Source organism: Ictidomys tridecemlineatus, chromosome 9, assembly GCF_052094955.1.
Source record: "Ictidomys tridecemlineatus isolate mIctTri1 chromosome 9, mIctTri1.hap1, whole genome shotgun sequence".
Lineage (NCBI taxonomy): Eukaryota > Metazoa > Chordata > Mammalia > Rodentia > Sciuridae > Ictidomys > Ictidomys tridecemlineatus.
Window position 1 is genome coordinate 101,910,694 of NC_135485.1, and position 17,067 is coordinate 101,927,760.

Here is a 17,067-nt window from a genome sequence, read left to right on the forward strand (position 1 = left end):
TCACCCTAAGCATACATTTCTGAGATTTGGGTTATGTTTAAATCTCAACATACTATTGATATTGAAAAACATAATTTTATTTTCTATTTTCTTAAAAAACATAAGAAACAAAAACCATGAAAGAATTGCTCCATTGCTTTGAAGATATTGTTTAAATAGTAAACTCCCTTAAAAACCATCTTTCAGCTGGCACATCTGTAATCCTAGCTTCTCAGGAGACAGGAGGCTCATGAGTTTGAGGTCAGCCTCTCACAATGTCATGAGACTCTGTCTCAAAGTAAAACATTAAAAAAGAAAAAGGACCTGGGATGGAGCTTATTGGTAAACCCTGGGTTTAATCCCCAGTACTGATAAGAACCATATCTCTGTAGCTCAAATTGCTAATGAGTTTTTTTGACATCCTTAAAAAAGATATCATCCTTTATCTCTGGCACATATTACCATCAATTGAGCGGTTTTTGAATGTGTCCGTTAGTGGGGTTGTTCCTGTCAGTTATTAATATTTTGATGTTTAAGATAAAAGAAGGCATTTATCTATTAGTACTTATGTCAGCCCCAATAGTTTTTTATATCTGTAGTAATAAGTATGAATAAGCTATGAGAGGTTTTCTGTTGTTGTGATTTTTTTTTTTTAAATTTGGTATTCAGTTATCCTGAAAGAGTACTTTTTCTACAAAAGACAAAGATCCCGTGAGGTTAAAATGAAGGGAAAAAAATTTCTCTGGGTCTTACAAAAGTACACCTAAATGAATGGAAATAAACAACAATGTAGAGTTGGCATGTGCTAGAGTGAATTTCATTTTCACAGACATTTAGTAAGTTCCTCCTCTGCATAGGTCACTTCAGGTTCCAAGAAGCCTTCGAGACCCATTTGTTAAAGAGATTGCAGTCTGGTTACGGATGTGTAAACAGATAATGTTTATAAACTAAGACAAATAAAGTGAAGGTGGCAGAGGGAAACTAGATGTTATGGTGAATTTAAGTCGTTAACATGTCATTAACAACTGCACTTGGGTAAAATGAAAAGAGAATGAGGCCCTTTCTAAAATTTAGTATCTGAGTGGCCTGATTTAATATTTACTTGATCTTGATGCCAGTCAAAGCTTTAAATACAAAATACCAAAGCTTCAGGCAAAAATAAAATAAAACCCATGCAGTTATATAAATAGAGCATAAATAAATAAATAAAAGTCATGCAGTTATATACAGTTTATATACATAAATAAATATAAATTTCTCAATTTTTTCCCAACATCTTATGCTTACCCTCCTTTCTGTAACTTCTCTTGTCTTCATTATGTGTTCCTGTATATTATTTTTGAAGCATATACCACATTTCAAGGGTATGGGGATGTGCAATATAGGGAAGGAAAGAGAAAATGGAGATAATGAATAAAGTTTTAGTCATGAGAACTTAAGCAAATCTGTTGATATGTTTTGAAATTTGCAGAAAATCAATGGACATTTTGCATTTCATCAAGATTCTAGATGCTTCATGATATAGCCAAGTTTGCTATAGTTATCTTTGTAAAAATTTTTTTATTTGTTCTTTTTTTTATTGGTTGTTCAAAACATTACAAAGCTCTTGACATATCGTATTTCATACATTAGATTCAAGTGGGTTATGAACTCCCATTTTTACCCCAAATACAGATTGTTCTTTTTTTAACTTTTTCTTGGATAGTGTTATCACTTAAAAGATAATATATTCACAATGGAAGAAACTTCTTTCCTAAGGGAAGTACACTAACATCAACATTTTCTAGTAGCTGCTTCTCACTATTCCTTTTACCCTTGTAAAGGTGGACAGGTGTGATAGCCCTGCTCACCCATCATCAGGGTCACAATGGACAATCCTATGACAAAAGTCAGGTCCATAAAAGAAAAGCATAACGTATTTATTTAAGCAAAGTTTTGTGTTGCATGGGAAACAACAGAAATAAAGACCCAGAAAGACAAGGAAAAATAATGTCTGTTTTTATTATGGGGTCCAGTGAGGCATGGGCAGCATATAAAAGTGTGACTGGACAAAAGGATTTGATCAAATGGTAATGACTGAGGGGAAAAGCCCAACAGAGTTGGCCTGTTCAGATTGTTCCTGACTTCCTTTAGATTCCTTTCTCCTGCATACAGGGCAAGACCCCTGTGGAATGAGGGTCTTCAAAGTATAAAGGAGACAGTAACTTTGCTAGGTTTTATGGCTTGCTTTGGGGAAGGGCAATTCTGTTTTATATACTTCAGGGGAGAAGAAAGGGATGAGAGAGAGCAGGATGGGAGAAGGTCAGAAAGACCTTGATTCTGAGGCTTTGAACCGAATGTCTCTCAGTTCAAAGTGTTTAGCATGCCAAGTTGTTACACTTCGGGGTGTGGTATGAACACTGAAATCCTCAAAATTATTAACCATTAATACAGGAATACTTCCCTGTTAACAAATTTCTATTTTAATCAAGTCCATTAGCCAATAGCCAATATTTATAAATATATGCAATAATAATGTAGAATAAGAATACATATATATGTAGAATAAGAATATAAGACTATATAATAATATAATATATAAGAATATAATATATAATATTTATGTATACAGAATACGTATGAGTAAAAAATAAGAATATAAGAATAATAATGTAGAATAGAACTATGGAGGCATACATATGTTTGTAATTATTTATGAACCCATTCACTCAGCAAATATGTACTGAGTGTCTATTATGTGTCGGGTACTGCGGCCAAAAGTGCCTGCACATTTTAATGGCACAGGTTATTCCTGCAGATAAACATTACCAAGACTAACTCTGTGTCTACTTCACTTCCAGTCATCTCTCCTTACACACCCCTTCAATCACTTACATGTAAGGATATATTTTGACTTCCTCTGCTTTCAAATAATTACCTCCAATCAATGTGCCGTGCTCATCAGCAACTGGCTTGAAGCCTGTTAATTCCACTTATGGGAGTGCATTTCCTTTTTCAAGACCCTTGAAAGAATTGTTTCTTTCTGAGCACACTCCACTACCCTGAAGTCTGAGGTCAGTCCTGCAGAGAAATATGACTCTTCCCCATCCAAGTGCAGGGTGGTAAATGGTCCTGATGATCTAACCCTGTCTTGCCAACTGGCACACATGAGAACTGTGTTCTTTACTTTTTTCCAGCTTTCTTCATTGGTCCATTTCTGTCAACTTAAATATCAGTCAGTTCTTCCTTTTTCTGAACAGTTTCTTCTGCTTTAATACAGGTCATCTTCCTTGTCGGCATATAGAATACAACTAATGTTTAAAATTTTGAAGCATTATTAAAACAGAATACTTAGAAGTGTTTAAGATACATTAAAAGTTCTACTTTTCTATATATAATTGTTATCAGTTTGCGGATGAGAAGAAGGAGACAGACTTTTTAGGGGAGGTAGATGGCATTTCCTTGGTATCCTGTCTCTTGGACATAATATATTTTGCTTCACAAGTAGTATGGAAATTTTTTCCCCCGTCTTTTATTCTCTTATTCAAAATTTGTTGGTTTGTCTCCTGTAAACAGGCTAAAGAGACACATTTACTTGATCTCTTGCTTTATGTCTTTAGTGTAGACGTTATATTGGGCAGGAGGAAAGAGATAGGCAGTTGAAAAGAGAGGGTCCCTCTGGCTGATGGGACACTCCAGCACCTACTAGCACTATAGATCCTGGTTTCCATTAGAAACACTGGATTCAAGTTTCCCAGAAAAAGAACCTCAAGGAAGTAAAGAAGAAAAACTATGTTTAACAAGGACAGGCTCTATATGCATCTAAAAATAGGTTTTGATTAAGAAGAAGCTGGTTCTATGGGGAAAAAATCTTAGGCTCTATTTTAGCCTTTTGTGAATAGTTTTATCCTCTCTAAATAAGGTGATAATAAAACCCAAGATGGCTCTCTATGAAATTTGGAAACTATTATACGTAAAACATATAAAGAACATCCAGAATTTCCTAGCATTAGTACAGTCTTGTCTGCCAGCATTTAAATAGATGGCAGTTTAAAGATCATCTCCAGTTAAACTGTTAAGGATTTCCAGATCCAGAATCTGAAATGGGCTGAAGTCAAGGCCAGCAGATGCTGCCCTCCTATTTCAAAGATTTGACCTCTAAATGACATTGATATTTTAGCTTAAGTCTTATAAATTTGCCCATTAAAGGGGGAACTAATAACTATTTTTTTTAGTTAGAAGTATATTCAGCTTAGTACATTGCACATTTTGATGTGAGCAATGAGGAAGAGACGTAACACTTTATTCAACATGACATAAAAACCATCAGTTACTTCCAGAGTGCTCCAAGAACACCTTGAGCCCCCCACAAATCTGACTCCCCCCTTTGGAAATACGATTTGTTGAGCACATGTTTTGAAGTTGTCTTTTTGTGGCATTATTTCCAACCTTGGGATAAAGTTCCAGTTCTTCCACCCTGCCCTTCCTACAAGCAGTCTGCAGCCTGTCCCTGGGAGCTGGCCCTCTGTGTCTGCCTGCCAGGGTCCTCCTATTGCCTGCATAGATGCAACCAGGAGTCAGCAGCCATCAAAGGACTTAATTAATGCTCTTCCTTAAGTTCCTGTTCATTTTAAGTGGGGCCACCTCCTGGTGAGTCATCTATCAGGCCCTTCTCAAAATTTGTCCCATATCTGATGTCAACTAAAAAGTCCAAGGTAATAATGCCTTTACAGTCCATCATTTTTTTATTTGATGAGGTTGACTTCTTACTGTCTGTAGAGCTATAGCAAATAGGGATTCTCCTTATTCCCTTCAGCATCTGTCAACTTCCCTTTAGCATTTCATGGGGATGATATGTAAAGATGACAGAATTTAACACTTACGTGTTGGGCATCATTATAAGTTGTTTAAGTCTTAGATAATTTATTAGGTAACATATTAACTATAATCTTCAAAGCAGCTTTTTTATATAAGTACTATTATTGTCCCTATTTTACATCTGAAGTGATTGAGACTCAGCAAATTTAAAGCCTAAGTTCATAGAGCTGGTAAAGTAACAGATGGAATTCAAACTAACATCTGCCTGGTTCTCAGACTCTTGATCTTTCCAATGCCTGAGACTACAAAAAAACCAACAGGATGGGAAAAAATAAATAAACTAGTAAACTAGTAATTAAACATAATATACTTTTTAGTCTGTTTTGTTAAAAGTTTTGTAAAATATCATGTAACATTTTTAAAGAAATGGATTTCACACTATTCCTGCACATGAAACTCTGTGCAAATGAAATAGGTTTATTCTACTTGTTCAACCTCAGCCTAGTCTACAAAGTGAAGTGTTTCATCATGTTAAAAATTTAGGTATGTCTGAGCAGACAGAAAGTCTTCTGGCTCACACAGTTTTCTGCTGTATTGAAACCACATCATGATTCTCTCATTAGTTTCTGCCTTACAAATGAAGGAATTTGATAGCCAATCTTGAGAAGAGTTGCTGTTTCAAATTGGCCTGTGGTTGGTTTTATATTTTTTATGTTGAAAATAAAACACAAAACTTCTGTTATCTTGTAAAGTATGGAAGCAGTTTAATGCCAATGAATGTCTTCTGCTGATCAAATTTATATGTATTGGGGTCTTTGTTTCCTGTTTCCACTTCTGATTTTGGATGATAAAATGACAGTCTGGTTTCAATTTAGAGTTGTTGTTCACTAGAACATTTTAGAGAAGAAAGAAACCCAAGTAGATGAATCTCATTTGGTAGTTAATCCTCATTAATGAAGAAGATTCATTTTAAACCAAGAAATAGGAAGAGATCCCAAAGTAGGGGGAAAGAAGACAGGATTGAAGCCATCTTCATCAAAAAGCTTTCTTTTCTTGTTTATTATTATAGTTAAGAAACCTGAATTAGTAGTAAGCCTTAGAATCCTAGAGATGATTTGGTGAGATAGGAATATGTATTTATCTGGGACTTTCTTTTAGGTTCCTTAAAGTCATAGACTCTGAGACCATATTTTTAAAACATAAATTATGTTTGAAACTTTGATATATGATAAGTCTCACTAACCAGGAAAAGTAGTAGAGGTGAAACTGAAATCCTGCAGAATAAGAAAGGAAAGAAAAAAAAATAAAAGCAATATATTGCAAGCCAAATATAATTCAGGCTGCACTGGAAAGACAATATTGAATTAGAATTTATGTCTCTGCTTTCAACTAAAGAGCAAAACCACATGGTAGAGCTCTTATCCTTTGTCCACATTTTTGTCTTTTCCTCATGTTAACCACAGGGAAGTTATTGAATATGGGATGGGAGCCGATTTTTGTAAGCCTTTTGCAAAGCCATCTAAATTGTATACAAGAAAATTATCTTGCTTTAGGTTATTAGGTAATTCTTCATATCTAAATCACAGATTCCAGAGTGTCTCATCATTTGGTTCTGTCTAGCTTTAAAAAGTCTTATAGAACTTTTTAAAGTGCAGTGTTGAGAATTAGTGGGACTAACATGGCATCTTATTGGTCCATGATAAGTGCCTCTGTAGGGATTTGGTCATATTATTTTCTACAAAAACTATATTTATTTGCCTGCCATGACAAATGTTTGACCTACTAAAAAGGCACTTAGCATCAATAACTCTCATGCAGAAATACATTGGGACGCTAAAAGTAAAGGAATTCTTGCCAAAGTCAAATGATTATCTTTGGCAAATATCGACAACATCTAAATGTGACTGGTTAGTTTAAAAATATAAGTGGAGTGAATGAATTAAAGGTGAAAATTTCATTCTGGAAATTTCCCTCTGCTTTGTGCATCTGGAAGTACAAAGAGCTATTAGTTTAGAGCTCTTCTTGTAGCTGTAATTACTGATTTCTTAGAGAAACTCATTTTAGCATCCTGTATTTCAGGTTCCTGGTCTTGGAAAAAAAAAAAAAAAGATATTATCCCAATGGTAATTGACAATTGGGGATCAATCCCAGAACTGTGTACCTGGTAGATAAGCACTTTACCACTGACCTACACCCCAGCCCAGAATGTGATAAATTTTAGTGTAGAAATTAAAATAGAGATATAAACACAACATAACAATTAAAAAAAAGCTCCCCTGAGCAGCGCAATGGTGATCTGGTCCTTATTCAGTTCATATTGATGTCTAACCTAAGGTTGTTCAGGAGACAAGTAGCATAATAAAATCAGTATTTGAGAAAATGCTGCCTAGAAAAATGCTTTGTTCAAATGATTTGTTCAATTTCCATTGAACAAAGGATGAATAGGAGTATAATTTAGGAACTCAATAAAATATCTCCAAGTGGAGGTGCCTAGAACTGAACAAAGAAGGAGGTGCAAAAGAAATTAAAAAGGAGCTTTTCAAAAGCACTTTCTAATCACTTCACAGCATGAAATCCACAGGACTTAGACAAAGGTTAATGGAAACGAGAGCTGATTTTGATGGTTCAAACCTAGGTGCCTAGGATAGCATTTATGGAAAAACTCATCAGTTTCAGGAGAAAGATGAGTTCTTAGGGACATGAGTTTGGGTAGAATAGACGTACATGTAACTCTGGAAGTGCTCAGACTGCATTTGGAAATGGAGTCTTGGAAATGGGGAAAAATCTGGGTGGGTGACAGAGCCTTGGAATTAAATCATAACTGAATCTATTAAAGGTGAATAGGCCTCCAAAATTGTGAATGTGGTAGGAAATATCCAAAAATTGAGGGGAAAAAAGATAAGCGGGTGAAGGAGAAAATAGGACTGATCAGAGAGAAGGCACAAGAATCAGGAAAATGCAAAAACTAAGGTGGAAGCTACTTAAAAATGTGTACCCAATACAGAAAAATGAATCTGATCTATAAGTCTGACCAGAAAAGGAAATATAAAGACAGTGACTGAGGTTATCAGACATCAGATTGTTGAAAACAGGCAAATAGTAAAATTTATCGTATTATTATGAAAGCCCCAAAATAATTGAAATAATCAGAAACAATAAAATGAATAAATACAATTCAGAATGCCTCAATTTTAACATCACATTTTTTATTTTACATATTATATTTTTCTTTCCATTTATTTATTTAAAAATATTCACAGAATATCTTTTTTTCTATGTATTCAGTAGTGAATAAAAACACATGTATCCCTGCCTTCATCTGGTGAAGAGTTTAGTGGAACAAGAATTAGACCAATTTTAAACATGCTAGACATACAGAAGATTTAGAAGATTTAGGGAGTGATTATGGTAAAATCAGAATAAAGTATTTGATACCTAAAAGAAGAAGATGGAGGACATCTTTCTAGTATTTATCTACTTGATAAGTTCAAGAAAAAATATTTTTATGTATTTTTCCATTTTAAAATATATGAATATGTGAGAAATTTAGATCATATGATTTTTCCAAAAAATTATACACAAGGATGTATATAAATTTTCTCACCTTTTTGTAAAAACTGAGTTTTCATTATATAACTGGGGAAGGGTTAAAAGAAAATATAAAAAGAAAGATTTAATATTTTGTAAAAGGTAGCATTTTTTTAAGTCTTTTGTTAATTATCTTCCCAGTTTATTGCTGATTTTTTTTCAGTTGCCTGGTATTTCATTGCTTCATGTAGGAAGTAAATAGGAGAGATGACTACTTTTTTTAATTACACTTACACCTAAAAAAAATGCATGGGCTTTGAATGGCAGAGATGTATGATTCCCATCACATTTACAATTACTGATGTTTTCAGCCTTGACTATCAAACAATGTACCTGCCATCATATTTTAATCAGTTCCAAATCTGGCCTGTCATTTTGTTTCAGTAATGTAGGTATCCAAAGCACTGCTTTCTCTATGTATTATGCTGCCATGACTTTGCACAAATGTGTTTCTTAATTACCTGGCATAATTTTCACATTGCATGGAAGCTCAGACTTTGCAGAATAAGCTCCGTATTAGAAAACAGCCATACCCCTGTTGCAGTTAGTTGATTATATTATATTCACTGGGTAAGAATATTATTCCCACATTTAAAAAATGCTTTGAAAGTTCTCTGTGTTTTATGCTGTATTTCTATACATGGTATGATATACATATACAATGTAATGTATGATAATCTTACACTTTTAAAATCAATTGACTTTCTTAGCATTAGAACCTTTCTTCAACTAATGATGGCATTAGCCAACACACTAAATATGAGCTATTGATTATCTAAGCATAAATTTATTTATAATATTTATTTGAGATAACAGAACAGATTGTATAATAAGGAAAATAAGTATGTGTTTTATAAACCTTAATGCATTATTTATTTGAAAGACATCAAAACCTAGAGGTATTATTCTCAGTGAAGGTAAAGGCTTTGTTTGTATGTATTTCTCTATGGTTTAGGACAACTTCACTTCTCAAAAGCAGAGGTGAGATAATTGAGCACATAGAATTCTTCCCAGGAGAAATTTTAGTGGATAATGTCAGTTTCTGAAAACTGGTACCGTTCCCAAAAAAGATCCATACTTCCCATTTTTCTGGCAGCACGTTCATCATTCTCATCATAGTAAACATACTAAACGTCCAGGTTTTAACCTGAAAGTTATACTTTTATGAAAAATGTCAATTTTTTTTTGTCCAATCAATACCAATTGGACAACTGCAAAAGAGTTGTGATTCTAGGCTTATAAAACATTCTCTTCAGAGTAATTGCTTGATTTGATGGCATATTTAAATGCTACACTGAAAAGTTTAATCAATGTTCAGGAAACTTCAATTTTAAAAGTATTTTTCTATGAGATATTCTATTTCCACTCTTCAAAAAAAAAGCTATCTTATTTCTGCATCTTTATTCTTAGCTCATGAGAAGTTATAAAACTGTTTTCCCATTTTTTTTCTCAGAACTCTATAAAAATAGAAATCTTGATTCTTGATTCTTTTTCACCAGTGCATCTCTTTGGGGTAGTCCATTTGGTTCTGAAGGCACAGTCAGCAGCATCCTGGCTGCTGACATTCTCCCTTAGTAATTTGCCATTATCTGGACTCCATGCTTGGCACAAAACACAAATCAGGCTATAACTCACGGCAGCTTGATATTCACCGAGATCATATACTCAATCATTTAATTTGCAGAGAGAAACATAATTATTAGAAGAACTGAAATTTTCATATCTTCACAAGCATTTTTTTTCTTCTTAATAATAGCAAGCCTTTTGAGTACTTACCATATACTAAAGCCTAATGCTTAAGTGCCTTAGTAAGTAGCACAGTACCTGACACAGGTGTCTGCTGGAGGATGAGAATAAGAATACACCATTTATTTAATTCTTCCAGCCACCCATGAAATAGACCATTTGGTCTGCTGCCTCACTGAATTCTAGATCTGGTCACATTTTTCTAGCTGATGACCCTGGGGGAATAACTTGCCATTTCTGTCCCTTACAATTACCCTTTGTAAAATGAAGAGTCAGTACCATCTTCATAGATTCTGTTCTGAGGATTATATGATATAATTCAAATAAAATATGTAAAACATTCTTCACTTTACAGGTAAGGGAGTGAGCCTTAATGAAGCTTAGTAATTTGCCACAAATAGCTCAGCTAGTAATGAGAGAGATGGGGTTCAAACCTAGGTTTTTTTTAACTGCAGGGCAGATTTTCTTCAATATGCTCTTCTGGATCTCACATGCCAGTGTACTTAGGTATGTTAAAAGAAGTGGATGAAGGCTGGGCACAGTGGCGCACACTTATAATCCCAGTGGCTTGGGAGGCTCAGACAGGAGGATCCCAAGTTCAAAGCTAGCCTCAGCAAAGGCGAGGCGCTTAGCAACTCAGTGACACTCTGTCTCTAAATAAAACGCAAAATTGGGCTGGGGATGTAGCTCAGTGGTCAAGTACCCCTGAGTTCAATCCCTGGTACTGAAAATTTTTAAAAAAGTGATGAGTTCAATTATGTACAGTGTGACGCTTTATAGAAGGGCCAGAAGACTTGAAGGCCATTGATTCTAGACAGTACCTCCCTAGACAAATGTCCCTGCACATTTCAAATGTTTGCCTCAGTGACTAACTGACAGGTTTTTGACTGACACATCCCTTTCTTTAAAGAGAGTTGTATATTTAAGTGATGTTGAAGTCTCTTCTGCCTCTTTAAGTTGCCTCTGCATGCCTGTGCACTGATCTTTGAACAGAACCTCTTGCTCATTTCCCTAGTTCTCCTCTTTCTACACAGCTTCATTGCAATTTATGTGTGTTAGTAAAACAACCTGCCTGGGTTGTAAACAGCATCAGAAGATGACTTTGTTTAGGGTAGGCTGAGTACTTGTCAGTGCCTGGGCCATTCTTTGCTTCCAGATGAAGTAATTGCATTTTTTCCTTCACCCCTGCATAGGATCAGTGCACAGTCCTGTGGTGCCTGATTAGCTTAATATCAAGGGAAAAGAGCCTGAGACAAGCACACTATTTTACTATGTCTGTATATTCATCCCTTTTTGTATAATTTCAGAGATGGCATTTAAATATCATTGTATGGGGTAAATTATAAATCTACACAAGTTCAGAATTAAGTTCTAGTCTGCATACAGTTGTCCAGGACAATTAGGTTTACAATAAATACCTTTTTAACCTATTACAGCCTCATCTATATCCACAACTGTCCTTGATAGGTTAGACAGGCATTATGATTGTTTCTCTCTTAGAAAATAAATCTACAGTTTTAACTTGATAATTATTATTTGTTCTGTTTTTATTTTGTCATTTTATAAAATCAGTGACTTTCTGCTATTAGCTTCTCCCTTTGTAAATATAAAGAATCTGAAATGTCCTTTGTAAGGCACAGGCTGAATGTGACTACTTCTTGAAAAGTCAACAGAAGATTCCTAGTCTATTGTAGAGTCTAATTTTCAACCAAGTCAGAATATATATATATATATATATATATATATATATATATATATATATATAGTCAATATCTGCAACTCTACTAAAGAGTCAAATAGGGACAACATCTCAGAGAACAATAGTGCAGGCATGTCAAACTAGAGTTTGTAAATGAAAGTAGCTTTTAACCAAGTAGAAATTATTCAAATAATGACAGGATTGGACACATGAGTAGTCTGTACATTTTTTAAAACTTTCCATCTAAAGAATTTCATTATAGCTCATGACCAGAAAGATGGGGAAAAAAAAAAATCTGACCTATCTCGGTCAGATTACACAGAAGAGAATTCATTACACAGAAAAGAATTCCATTACACAGAAGAGAATTCTTATTTTTAAAATATATATTCTACAGAATCTTCTGCTGCTTTCAAAATGGAATATAAGACAGAATAGCCTTATGCCAAATATCACACCCTTGTGAGCTCTATGACATCCTGAGATTTTAGTTGATTGAAAAAACACATGGAAGACATTCAATATGTGTGGTTTGGAGTGGCTTGAAGTGAGCAGCCATTATTGCAATTTTATTACCTATGGGTGAATAAATAGTAGAGTTAGAATCCAAATCAAGAAAGTCTTCTAAATATTTTAGGAAGTGATCCTCAAAAATGATGAATTTTTTTTAAAATTTTTATTGTCCTAAAGGTGTTTTTCCTGTACCTACACATGTGCCGAGGCAGCTGCTTGTGACAATACTGAACAATCTCTTTGGATGAGATTTAACCAGCACTGACTCTTCGTAGATGGTAGCTCAGGATTTCCAAGTTTAGTCAGAGATTTTTTGACATCTTTCACCTCTAGCAACTGAGTAATGTAATTCTTAATAGAATTTCAGTTTGGGGGGCTGGAACACTTGTACTTCTGGGATAACCCCAGGACATTTCAAGAAGAGCTTTAAGGGCTCCGTCATGGCATATTCAATCTCCTATTGTCCTTCTTAAATGTGCCTGAGGTAGAGGCTGGAGGCCTCAGCACAGCTTCCTTTCCCATCACCTTTTTCTCATTGTTTCTTCTCCCATTTTAGGAGGAAGGCATAGGTATCCCTGGACAGAATCACTGTGAACATTACCTTGAGGTGCAACTACCTTCAAAGTACTAAACAGAGATGTTGGAGAAACTTAGTATCTAGGAAGCCTCCTCAATTAAGTCATTGTAATTTCCCCTCATCTTTATCATTAAGAGATACATTCCAATGAAACATGATTGCTCTGCCTGTTAAAAGTTTGTAAACATGTTTTAGAGATTTGTGCCATCTAGTTCAATTGGGAACTAAATAATAACTCAGCTATTTATTCCATAGAAAATTTTGAACATTGAGATCCTTTTATTGTCTCAGGAAATTTTTAAAACCATCTTTAAATTTCTAAACATATTTTTCACAGAAAATAATCATATAGTGCTAAAAACATTTTAAAGTTTAAATATGTAGTATACTAAATTGGAGAAATACAAGTAGAAGTACAATTTCAAAGAAGAAAGGGATAATATGAGATTTGTAAATAACATTGAAGTTCTCATTCATGAATTTTTCTTTAAATGGATGACTATGCATTGCTAAAATTAAAATATATCATTATTAACAGTGTAGTTATTTCATTTTCAAGTTACAGTGTTTACAATATGATATTTTTATGCCTATTTAAAATTGGGGCTGAGTAGAATGTTTGTAAAAGAATATTCTTTTGGCACTACCTGAGTAAAAATTCTAATGGCTACAGTTTTTAAGCTGTTCTATGAGAGCCAACTCAGTTACCCAGAGCTTATGGTGCTCTCCCTAAACTCATGACTCAGGAGCCTGGTGATGTAGGAAAATGTTGTGAAGCACACGTCACAACTCATAGCCAAGGGAAAAAACAACTGGATGTCCAGATAACTTCTGGAAAGTATTCCTTTGTTGAATATAGAAGCCCAACGTGTGCTATTGTTGAACCAGGTCAAGAATGAGAGGACATGAGAGCTAAGACTTAGGGATTATATAGCACATGGTTTACCTCAAATGTAGGACGAACAATTTCCCAAAAAGGACAGCCTGTGCATTTATAATTTTCATCATCTTCTATAGAAAGATGCGGAGTGAAGTTATTATTTAAGTTTCTTAGATGTATCTTAAGTCACGTTGTGTCCTTTGCTTTATATTTTAGAGGTATTAATTTTGGATAGAAACCAAACCCATAATTGTCTTTAATGTAACATAACAAAACATATTTCTTATCTCAACACTTGGTGCTTCATTCCATCAGTACTCTTTATTCACATTCAGTATTTGCTGTATTTGTTGAAGAATAAAATATGAAGATAGTTCTAAACTTGGTTTACTCATAATGATCCATGATAAAATTTTACTTTCCAGTATAATAGTTTCCCACTGAAATGAATTTTAACTTTTAATGAATTTGGAAAAGCAGTAAATGGTAAAAATATATTTTTTTCTTAGAATTTGAATTAAAAATGTAAAGAAATTTGAAGTCTACCAGCAAATGCAGACTTCAAAATCTCTCTCTCCTCTGAAAAAGTATGAAATATTACCATAGCACATGTTTTATATAACATTTTATTTAAATATACATGCTATGGATATAATTGAATTCGTTAAAAATATTTTAAATTATTAGAGTCAAGCATAGTAATGCCTACCTGTAAACCCAGCAGCTCAAAAGGTTTGAGGCAGAAAGATCACAAATTTGAGGCAATTTATCGAGGCCCTAAGCAACTTAGTGAGACCCTCTCTCAAAATAAAAATGAAGAGGAGAGGGGCTGAGGATGTGATTCAGTACCCCTGGGCTCAATCCTCAATACCAACAACAAAAACACTTTAAGAAGAAGCCTACATAATAACCAAAGATTTGAGGCCAATATAATAATGAAATGCAAAAGTTTTTGTAGTCTTTTCTTGAAAAAGAAAATAATTAAATGGCAATGATAATTTTTAAAGCAACATTTTATATTTTAGTAATAAGAAAAGATATTTCTATTTCATAAGATATTTGAATATAAATTTTCATATACCTGGTCAGCTTCATTTCTTACAGTTGTAAAGATGTATTGAAACTAGTTAGAATCCATTGTATTGTATTTATAAAACAAAACCTTCCCAGTTTGGTTCTCAGCAGGAGAAGAGGGTGGTGAGAGGGTGACTGCAGAAACTTTGTCATTGCCTCTATCAGCAAGCTTGTGCATTATCCCAATCACCTGAAAGAAGGGCTGGACATTGAGACCTCTCTTTTCTCCTCTCCTCCCTCTATCCCCCCTCTTCTCTCTCTTTCTCCTCTCTCTCTGTATGTGTGTGTCTTGCCTCAAAACCAAGTCTCTTCCAATTATAGTTTAATATTTCCACATTTATTGCAAAATGTTGCATAAGTATGGATAGGTTGAAAGAACTTTACAGTCAGTGCCAAGGTACGCCATTTATTCTCTACAACTAACACTTGACTCTATTTGCTTATTTGTATATCTATCTCTCTACCCATCCATCAATCCAACTGTTTCTGTTTTGGTGCCTGACAAAATTTTATTGTACACACATTGTGCATATGCCAGTGTCTCGATTTCTTTATTTGCCCGTAGTTCTCAGCTGAAGCCTTTACAAGTTAGTCCCAGGCCAGTTCCTATTTCCCTCTCATCAAACACTAACCCTGTGTGCCTAAACTTTGCTTACACCAGGCTTCTCAACCATTGTTTGAACATACACGGTTTTTTTCTGCCTCCATGTGTTTAAGAATTCTCTCTAGAGAATGTTCATTCTCCGTATTTTTGATGTTTATTTATCCTTCAATAAGATCCTTCAAGATCTCTTGACGGTCACTGTTTCTGTGAGAGTTCTTTTGTGCACCTGCGTCCTGTGGCATACTGTTCAATGTCTAACAACCCATCTTCCCAGGGGAAAATGGCCTGGTTTATAGCATTTGCAGATTTCCATGATATAAATTCTCCCCCAGGCTGCTATCAAACTCCCCACATGAAGTTAGGGAATGTGGAGCTTAGAAGAGCTGTACTCAGTATCTTCTGCTGACTTCTTGTCAGGTCCAACGCATTGCTGCTGCTTCCTCTGGAACATTTGTCAATGTCTATTATTGTCTTTCCCCTGATCTCCTAAAGCTGAGTCCATGCCCTATTCACATTTCTGTTGCTAGCCATGCCCGCTGTATGTTATGGGATTCCATGAATACTTGATGAATGAATGAATGATTGACTTGGATAAGAATTTGTATCCAACATAGCATTTTCTTCAGACTCTTAGTTCAGTTTAAACTAAGGAATTCATAGTAGTAGCTCACAGTAGTAAATGTGAGCAGGGTGACAGAGCCAGCATCTGTAATGTGTAGCAGATACCCGTGTTGTGAGTCTCTCTCACCACAGCACTTGGTCCCTCCTGTCTGCAGTCTTCTTTCCTGTTCCCTTCAGAGACTGAAACCCACCCTGTGGGGATGCAGTACTCACTCAGGAGGCCACTTGGCACAGAAACCTTTAAACCTTCAGGAGAAGCCAGCAAGGTGCAGCGTTAAGGCCAGGAGGGACACACTTTAAAGAAAATCTTTAAAGATTCCCTTGGTCTGTATATTAGCCTTCCCCACGTTGAGAAAAATTGACTATGCAGGATTGCTTAGATTCTGAAAAGAGTAGTATCAGGCCCCAGGCATAAAAGGATCAGAACTTAAAAGTTGAAAGGAGAAACTTAAAAAAAAAAAAAAAAAGAGTGATAATTGTATGAATGAAAACACAAAATGAAATTTTACTTACAATTATTCTTTTCTCAACATATGAAATACTGCCTTTTGATTTGAACTTCCAAGTGAAAATAAGAGATTATATTTTTTTCACTGAAAAAAATAAGTCACCCCAGTTTTTCTTTCAAAGATATTTTATGTGTTGTCAGTACTTAATATACTGAATTTTAATTTGTGCTACAGTGGCACCTTGCCACAACTTTATCAGAACAGTACCAAGAATGTTTACATGATAATATGACATTATAGTTACATGTTGATTATAAAATCCAAAAAACATGCTCTTCTTTTTGGTCTTTCCATTCAATTTTGGGCTGTGAGGACTTGCCATGATCTCTGGAAAATACCAAAACTAGGAATAGCAATACTAAGTATACCAGGACATTTATATCTGAACTCCATTCTATCCCATTACATTTATTCCTTGAAATTCAAGTATGTATTAATCTACACATTTTATTTGCATATTTTATATTTTTGTGAAGTTGC

The 17,067-nt window shown here is 34.7% G+C and overlaps 1 protein-coding gene across 3 annotated transcripts in view; it reads left to right on the plus strand.

Annotated features, from left to right (window-relative positions):
• Ppp3ca (protein phosphatase 3 catalytic subunit alpha) overlaps positions 1-17,067 on the plus strand; it is a 305,087-nt gene that overhangs the window by 268,537 nt on the left and 19,483 nt on the right. The window lies entirely within an intron of this gene.